This window comes from Mytilus californianus, unplaced genomic scaffold (genome assembly GCF_021869535.1).
Source record: "Mytilus californianus isolate M0D057914Y unplaced genomic scaffold, xbMytCali1.0.p SCAF_5, whole genome shotgun sequence".
Taxonomy (NCBI): Eukaryota; Metazoa; Mollusca; class Bivalvia; order Mytilida; family Mytilidae; genus Mytilus; species Mytilus californianus.
Window position 1 is genome coordinate 67,443,907 of NW_026262701.1, and position 8,332 is coordinate 67,452,238.

At 33.1% G+C, this 8,332-nt stretch overlaps 1 long non-coding RNA gene across 1 annotated transcript; it reads left to right on the top strand.

The window, feature by feature from the left end:
* Positions 1–2,804: 2,804 nt before the first annotated feature.
* Positions 2,805–8,017, top strand: LOC127701383 (uncharacterized). Its single transcript, XR_007982000.1, has 3 exons — positions 2,805–3,015; positions 4,513–4,632; positions 7,639–8,017. It is a non-coding gene; the product is annotated as an uncharacterized LOC127701383 (long non-coding RNA).
* The last annotated feature ends 315 nt before the right edge of the window (positions 8,018–8,332 follow it).

Genomic DNA, 8,332 nt, shown 5'->3' on the forward strand with positions numbered 1-8,332 from the left:
CCTTATTTTTATATTATCTGTCGATTCTCTAGAATACATGTTGTTTATATGAAGATGAAAAGTTATCGCTGTATGACGTTAAGCTTAATCTAAAAGTTCAAAGTCCTTGATTGTAAAACTTCTGGGATAAATATTTTATTATGATTAGTTTAATTTTTCATGACCTTCTGCTACTTCGTTTTTTTTTCTAAACCATTTGTGCCAGTTTTATATTTAATCATTGTGTCTAGTCGTACGCGTATAAAACAAACAATTTTTCATTTACGCATACATGGTTTCATTTTTTTTTTGTGTGTAAAACTTTATCAAGTTAGGTCAACGTCCTTTCAAACCTGAATCTATCAAAAGTCCTGTCCATCAGTATTAACTTAAAGTATCAAATGTATTGAGTCTATGCTATCGGTTTTTCACATTTATCGTTTATTCCAAAAGATCCAAACTAACCTTACTAAATAAGAAAGTTAAAAACTCAGCTTACATTCTAGAGAAGCGATAGAAAACTATATTTCTGTGTTTGTAGCACATTTGCTTTTTTCTGTAAAGACTGGGTGCCACATTAACTATACTCTCAGTAATAATACATGTATGTAAAATTAAGCATAGTGTTAAACATAGCTGGCTTTTAATAGTTTAGTAGATGGAAGAAAAACATATAAATTATTACATTTAACATGATAGAAGATAAGGGGAATTGTACTGAATTGAAAATGAAAGTGGCATAATGTAACAGCGATGTATAATTCTTTAGAAGTACACAACTACAACGAAGATTTAATTACAATGTTTACATTAACCGTTTATTTTATTACTACTACTGGGTCGTTATTTCTGCAGTTGGACTGTTTTCGAGTGTATCAGCAGCCCAGTAGCAAGGACGTTGGTACTGGCATAATAGTAAAGATATTTGTTTTTACTGAAATTTGCTGGAAAAAGGTTTCGGAAATCATTTTAAATTAAAGACTGTATCTCCCTCATGTATAGTTCTGATTGCTTTCCAAGTTTGACGTTACTATTCCAGCTTGCACTTCCTATCATTATTTCCTTAGTAAAGGGTAGCTGCTTAAAGGAATCTATTAAGCCAAGAGTTCCACGTCGTGAAGTTGAAATCGTCCTTTCCAAAATTTTACGGACGCCATCACGAGTTGGTTGACCGTAATGGAATATCTTTTTCCCAGATTACGATATGTTCCAATTGTTATAAACCACAATTCCGTCCTTTTTTCCTCTAATGTGACCTACCGAACTAGACTTATCACCGGGTTTGTACGTACATGAGCATCACTACGGGAGCCACATGTGGTGCAGAATCTGCTTACCCTTTCAGAGCACATGAGATCACCCCAGGTTTTTATTTTGGGAGGGGGGGGGGGCGGTAGTGTTGCACAGTCTTTAATTTTCTATTTTGTGTTTTGTGTTCTGTTGCTTGTCTTTGGACTTTTTTCGTTTTTTGTTATGACATTCATTTTCTTTTTTCAACTTGTGAGTTTGGATATCACTATTGTATCTTTCGTCTCTCGTTTGATCCTTTTTGTTTTTATCAGCTCTTCAACTTCTGGATTTTGATTTTGATTTTCAGAAATCCTTTCTTTAGCCTTTTAGGTTACTTCATACTGAAAGTATAACTCAATAAATAAACATTTTTATTTTGTTGATGATTGCCATTTTCAATTTCATTCATACTTTAAATCGCCAAAAGGACTACAATACAACGTTTCAGATAATGTCATTTTCAAGTTAATTTTTTTCAAAATCACTTTAAATTGCATAAGAAAAATTTACTGTGTGATGATACAATTCAGCCTTTATGATTTGCCTTTCAATCACAAGGAAAATATATTAATATATAGAGGAAGTTAGTAATTTTACAATTGTATTTTAGACTAAACGGTATTTTTGAAATTCTAAAAATCTTGCTGAGATTTGACAAGACTGAATAACTCCCGCAGCACGCAGTAAAACTGGAATTTATTGTCTTCTCGGTAAAGTATTTCCAAGGCGTATAAATTTTTGGCGCCAGAAATTATAGTGGTAAATAGGTAGTTAATTGATTATTATTTCTAACCTTGCTTTCGTACTGTGTACATCAAATTTTTCTGAGTGGCAGTCTGTCAAAATGAATCCCATGGACATTGAAACTAACGTTAAGCGGATAGTTGGAGGAGAAATTCAGAAGTCTCAAAGTGACTTTTTAAGTAAACTAGATGGGATTTTCGCAGCAAGATTGCAGGCATTGGGCAACCAACAAAAAGAACGTTCAGAGGCACAGATGTGTAAACTCCAAAGTGACATTTTAACGGCGGATACCTACAAATTTCAGAAAAAGAGCTGTGAAGACCAGTTCAAATTCAACAAGAAGTTGAATGTGCCACTCAATGAAGCAGAATACTGTTTAGAACCTTTTGATGAAAAGTCCGCTCACGCTAAGCAGAGGATAAATGAAGGTGTATAACTTTTAACTCGTCGTCAAAAACTAGTGAAAATGGCAGATTGGTCTGAACATGTTTGGAGAGTAGTCTAAGAATACACTTCAAAACAACTGGCCGATGATTCAGAAGACGACAAGAAGACTATGAGTGCAACGTCGCGTGCGGAAAGAAGGGTGAAGGTAGAAAAATCAGCAGATAATGGTAACAGCAGTGGTGGCGCTAAGTCAGCCAGGAGGACAGGAGTGTGTTATAACTGTTATAAACCAGGCCATTGTCAGTTTGAATGACCAGAAAAGAATAGGAAGTTAAGTACATATAGTGATTTATTGTTCTCTAATGATGCTAATAGAAACAGCAATTTCTTAGGTGATTTCATTGATGAAAGTTTAACACTGAAAACTACTCACTTAAACGAAGCTCACTTACTGGACAACGACAACGATAGTATGTGTTTACTCAACCATGAGGAATGTGTAGATCAATTGTCTAGACATTTAAATACACCCAGTAAATTGATCACTCCTATAGGTAAACTGAGAAAAGCGATACACAAATGGAAACAAGATGGACGACTGATAATATTTCAAAGGTAATAGAAAGATGTTACAGCATATTATTTAAAAAAAATTCCAGATAACGTATTTTGGGGCAATAACAAATCTTCGAGACAAAATGGGGATTTTTGTTGAAATCGAGATTTCTAAACTATTAGAAAAGGTTGTATTTCACAGGTTGCTAATAAACCATACGTTATTAATCCGCTTACGGTAGCTTTTAATAGATCACAAAAGCCAAGATTAGTTTTAGATTGCAGACACATTAACAATTGCATATACCAATTTAAATTTAAATTTGAAGATGCATCAGTGGCAAGAGAATTATTTGAAAAGGCGGATTATCTTTTAAGATATTATTTGAAAAGTGCATAACATCATATCGAAATAAGAGAGGAGCACAAGCAATATTTAGGTTTCTGTTGGGTTTTTGACGGAGAGATTAACTATTTTGTATTCAATATTCTCTCTTTTGGTATTGGAAGTGCAGGACATATTTTACAAAAGTTGTGAAAGATGTGGTTTAGTATTGGAGAATCTATGGATTAAAGATAATTGTGTATCTTGATGACGGTTTGGTTGGAGCTTGTGATTTAGCTTTTTCTAACTCCAGCTGTTGATGAGCTTAGATTTTGGTTGAATTCAGTCAGTGATCTGAATGAGAAGGGTGTGAATCTGCATGAGTCAGTTTTATATGATCTTAAGGCTTATACAATTGCCTCCGAGATTGGTTTTGGGGAATTTGTAGTACCCGGTGTTGATAGCAATTGTGCTGAGTCGGTTGTGACTCGACCGATGTTCAGATGAACTGTAAGTCTGGTAACGCACAGTAATAGTTTGAACACTGTAGTGGGTGGGGTTGGGCAGATCATGAAAAGATAAAGAGTTCTACATGGCATGAACTCGAAGCAGTTAATAGAACAGTTAAAAGTTCTGTGTATTTTCTTAAACACTAGGCATTGCAAATCAATACAGGGAATAAAAATGTTACTATCATAGTCAAAACGGGAGTAGTAAAAGAGATCTACAAGTTTAAGCTTGTGAATTGAACACACTATGTTTTGAAAATAATTTTTACAAATACGACACAATGGACACCAAGAGACTTAGATAGATTATGGGGTATTCATACCGTTGACAGATTTGCTACAGACTAGAACACTAAATGTACAAGATTTAATTTTAAATTTTGCTTTAATTTTACAGAAGCATTAGATGCTTTTAAACAAAATAGGAAAGGCGAAAAAAATTGGGTCGTTCCTCCGCCTAATTTGGTTTGTAAAGTCATTAGAAATTTTTTGGAGCAAACGGTACTTTGTTAGATCCACTTTGGAAATCTGCACCTCATTGGGTTTTATTATGTGAATCAAACGGGAATTTTAAACGTTTTATGAGGAACAAAAAATCTTTAACAGAAGAAAATTCAGTTATTACAGGTAGAGGTAATGACGGTTTATTTGGAAAACAAGGGAAATTAACGATGATTGCTTTTAGAATAAGATTTGATTGATGTGTTTTTATATTTGGAACAGGTTTAAAAATTGAGAAGTCTGTACAGGAAGCTGTAGAGGACAATAGGATTGAAGATGGACACCCGTTACATAATTTAGTGAAGAGTTTTTCTACATGCTTACTTGATGCCAGATGTGAAAGTATTGATAAGAATATTATTACAGTTTTATTAAATGGAAAAGATTTTCTATAGAACATAGTTTGCATTCCTTGCCAGCATCTCCAATTCATGTAGCTTTATATTTTGCACATTTATTAGATAACGGTAGTACATATACTGTGAAAGTACTTTTATTCGTGGGTACCAATTTTCTTTGTTTGAGCAAAAGTTACATGTTCGTGGGTTCTTAAATTCTTGATTTGGCAAACATTGATTTATCCACAGACATGTATCTATTTCGCCCTTCGTATAAATCTAAAGATAAATGTGGTTTGAACAAGGTTAATAAGGCCTATAAGTTATACTACTGCAAGAGAATGTATGATGAAATGTGTTTGAAATTGATTGCCCCGAGCTTAATTGTGGTTTAAATTCTTTAACGTCAGGAGGTACCACTACGGCGGCTAACTCAGGTGTTAACGATAGATGTTGGAAAAGACATGGAAGGTGGAAGAGTGATTCCAGTAAAGATGGTTATGTGGCAGATTATGTTGCTTACCGACTACAAGTTTCAGCGCATTTGGTTAAAGTGTGTCCGCTGCATAGCTGTCATTTACATGTTGTTAATTCATACATTACTGTGGTTTAAACGATTATTCAGTTTTTCTTTATTCTCAATCTTTGTTGTTCTATACAAGCAACGAGCTAGTCGACACACTTGTAGTCGAGTTATTTGTTTATATAATAAGGTATAGAATAGTCTTGGTTATAAAGGATCATAAGTATAGAGAAGACTAGATAATTCCCGTGGCACGCAGTAATACAGGAATTTATTGTCTTCTCAGTAAAGTATTTCCGAGGAGTATGAATTTTTGGCGCCAATAATTATAGTGGTAAATATGTAGTTAAATGATTATTACTTCTATCCTTGCTTTCGTACTGTGTACACCAAATTTTTCTGAGTGGCAGTCTGTCAAAATGAATCCCATGGACATTGAATCTAACGTTAAGCAGATAAGTTTCGCTTAGCATTGACAAAGGACGCAGGTTTCCAAATTTGGGTTTTCCTTTTCGGCCACGAAACAGTATTTTGTGTGTTTTGGATATTGATAATTTGAGAGATGATAGCAAATAGTACTTTGTATATATGTTATGTCGTTATTGCTGTATATTGTAATAAAAGCGGCAGCTCAGAAAAGATACAAGCAGCGAGCTAGTCAACAAACTTACGTTTGTAGTTGAGTTATTTGTTTATAGAATAAGGTATAGAATATTCTTAGGTGTCAAGGTGAATAAATATAGAGAAGAAATTTAGATTTCAGTCTATGAAGATCTGTTCAGTTAATTTTCAGGTAAATCTGTATTAAATCATATTGAATAGTTAAATATAAATTACTAAGAACTATAGATAAACAAATTTGGGAGTGCTTTTTTCTGGCCAAAAAGTTCAGTTTTACAGTATGTACATAACGCAATTACCTATTTGACCTCTTGTCCTTGAAATCAATTTTGACTTTTGATTGATGATTGACATTAGTATAACATGATATTGCAAATATTTCCAATTAAGAAAAAAACTACCTTGTTACAAACATGTGGCACTTGATTTAATTAATTAAATCACAATAACAAATTCAAAATAGATTTAATTTGTATTTCTATTTTCCCCACAAGTAGAAAGCACAACTGAAAACTTCTTAAGTGATGAAAATTGACGGTATACGTCACAAAAAGAAGAAAGGCTATGTGGAATAAATTGCAGAATGTAACTTACTTTTGTTATAACGAGAATTTTTTTTTAAATGATTTCGGACTTTAAGTAAATTATAATCATAATTTCCTTCATAGTACATGATTACAACTATAGAAATTACTTATTCATTAAAACCATTTTCTTAATTATCGGATTTAACTACCATTTTAAGGTGACTTATTCACAAATACTGTAAACATGTTTACATATATGTTTCCTATTCTCTTACAATATTTGAGATTCTGCTTTCTTGTATCACAGGGCAGTGTGACATGTTTCGCATGCGAAGCAAGCCATCATATATAATGCCTGCCGCAGCAACATTTGGATAGTTCATTCAGGAGCTCCAGAATGGTTAGCAGATCTTGCTTCACATGTGACACCCGTTTATGTTTACCTCTGTTCATTTATCTGGAAATTGAATTGACCACGTTGAACTATTGATTTCTGAAAAATATTCGCATCAAGAATCATTAAATTATAATATTCAAAACACCTAATGGCTGTTTATTTGAAGGAATACATGTTTTTTGTATTACTAAAATGGATTAAATTTTCGGGAATTACCCGCTACTTCCAAAATCAGGACAGATGTATTTGACTTAAGGAACATTGCTATCAAATGACATAATGTAATTAGTAGATTCATAGCATATAATTATTGTTATGAATGACTTTTACGTCAGTTATGATTTTTGCGCAAAGGAAGGTGTGTTTATGACATGCAACCTTGACATTAACTACCGAATGGCATAGTTTTCAACTGCAGTCGAATGACTGTTCGGTATGTGCATTGCCCCACATTCATCAAACTTTTGGAAGTCGTTTATTCATATTTTAACACGTGAATGATACCTGACAAGATGAAAGCTGGTTATTAAACGAAAAAAGTTATATTGGGAAATGAACATGTTGACCATATTTATCTTACAAATAAACATAAATAAAAGGAGATATGGGTTTACCTCAACGAGGTAGTAACATAACAACAAAAACAAAAGACATCCAGATGCATTCAGTTTTACACAATAGCAGGTATCTAGACATTATTTCAACCTCTAAAACTCTAAATTTCTCTTATTAATAAAACCCTTTGTCCTGGTGAAATATTTTCGATTTCGCAAGTTTCACTTTTAAAAACATAAGCCCGCTAGCTGTATCATGTGCGTATTGACAATATTGTGTCAGGAACCTAGACTTCTTTCAACATCAGACGTTATGAAGTTTTTGTACGCTTCAGAATTGAACCAAAATGGATTGGGATGTCTAAAAAAGTGTTTATTTATTCAACAGTGACTATCAAAGAAAGATCTTTCCTGCACACAAAATAAAAGAATTTACAGACATTAAGATGTTACAAAAGACAATCACTGACGAGTTTCCTCACTTTGGACGAGGATATGCACATGTGGCGGAGTTAAACAGGTTTTTTTTCTATATTAACCACCCCCTACCAAATCTTGATTAGTGGAGTAACAAAAAGATTCATAAAAGACTTTGTTAGATTATCTATGGAACTCAGAAATTTAATATCGTTGTCATATTTCGTTAGTAATCTAAAAAAAAAACAAAAAGACATATCTTAGACACCAACGCAAATGTGGGAGAGAAAAAGTGATAAATTATATATGCTAGCATCAATTGTAGGCAAATATATTGCATGATTATTGTTGCTCTTCTTTTTATTGCTTTTTTTCATTTCATGGAGTTTTTTTTTTATTGAACCGTTGAAGGAACCATTTATTATATACTTAGTCGTAAAAACAATTAAATTGTTGGGGTGAAACACTCCATAGAAATCGTCCTCTAAAGTTATCCGTGATGACATCGATATCAGTCACGATTGCAAAGGCTTTATCAAACCCCTAATCTGTATTACGCCATGTCACGCGAAAAACGCATATTTTAGGTAAATAATTATGGTTTTCATAACTAGTGAATGTCGATGTCGATTGATAGCAACTACAGTTATTTGATATAAAAAAAA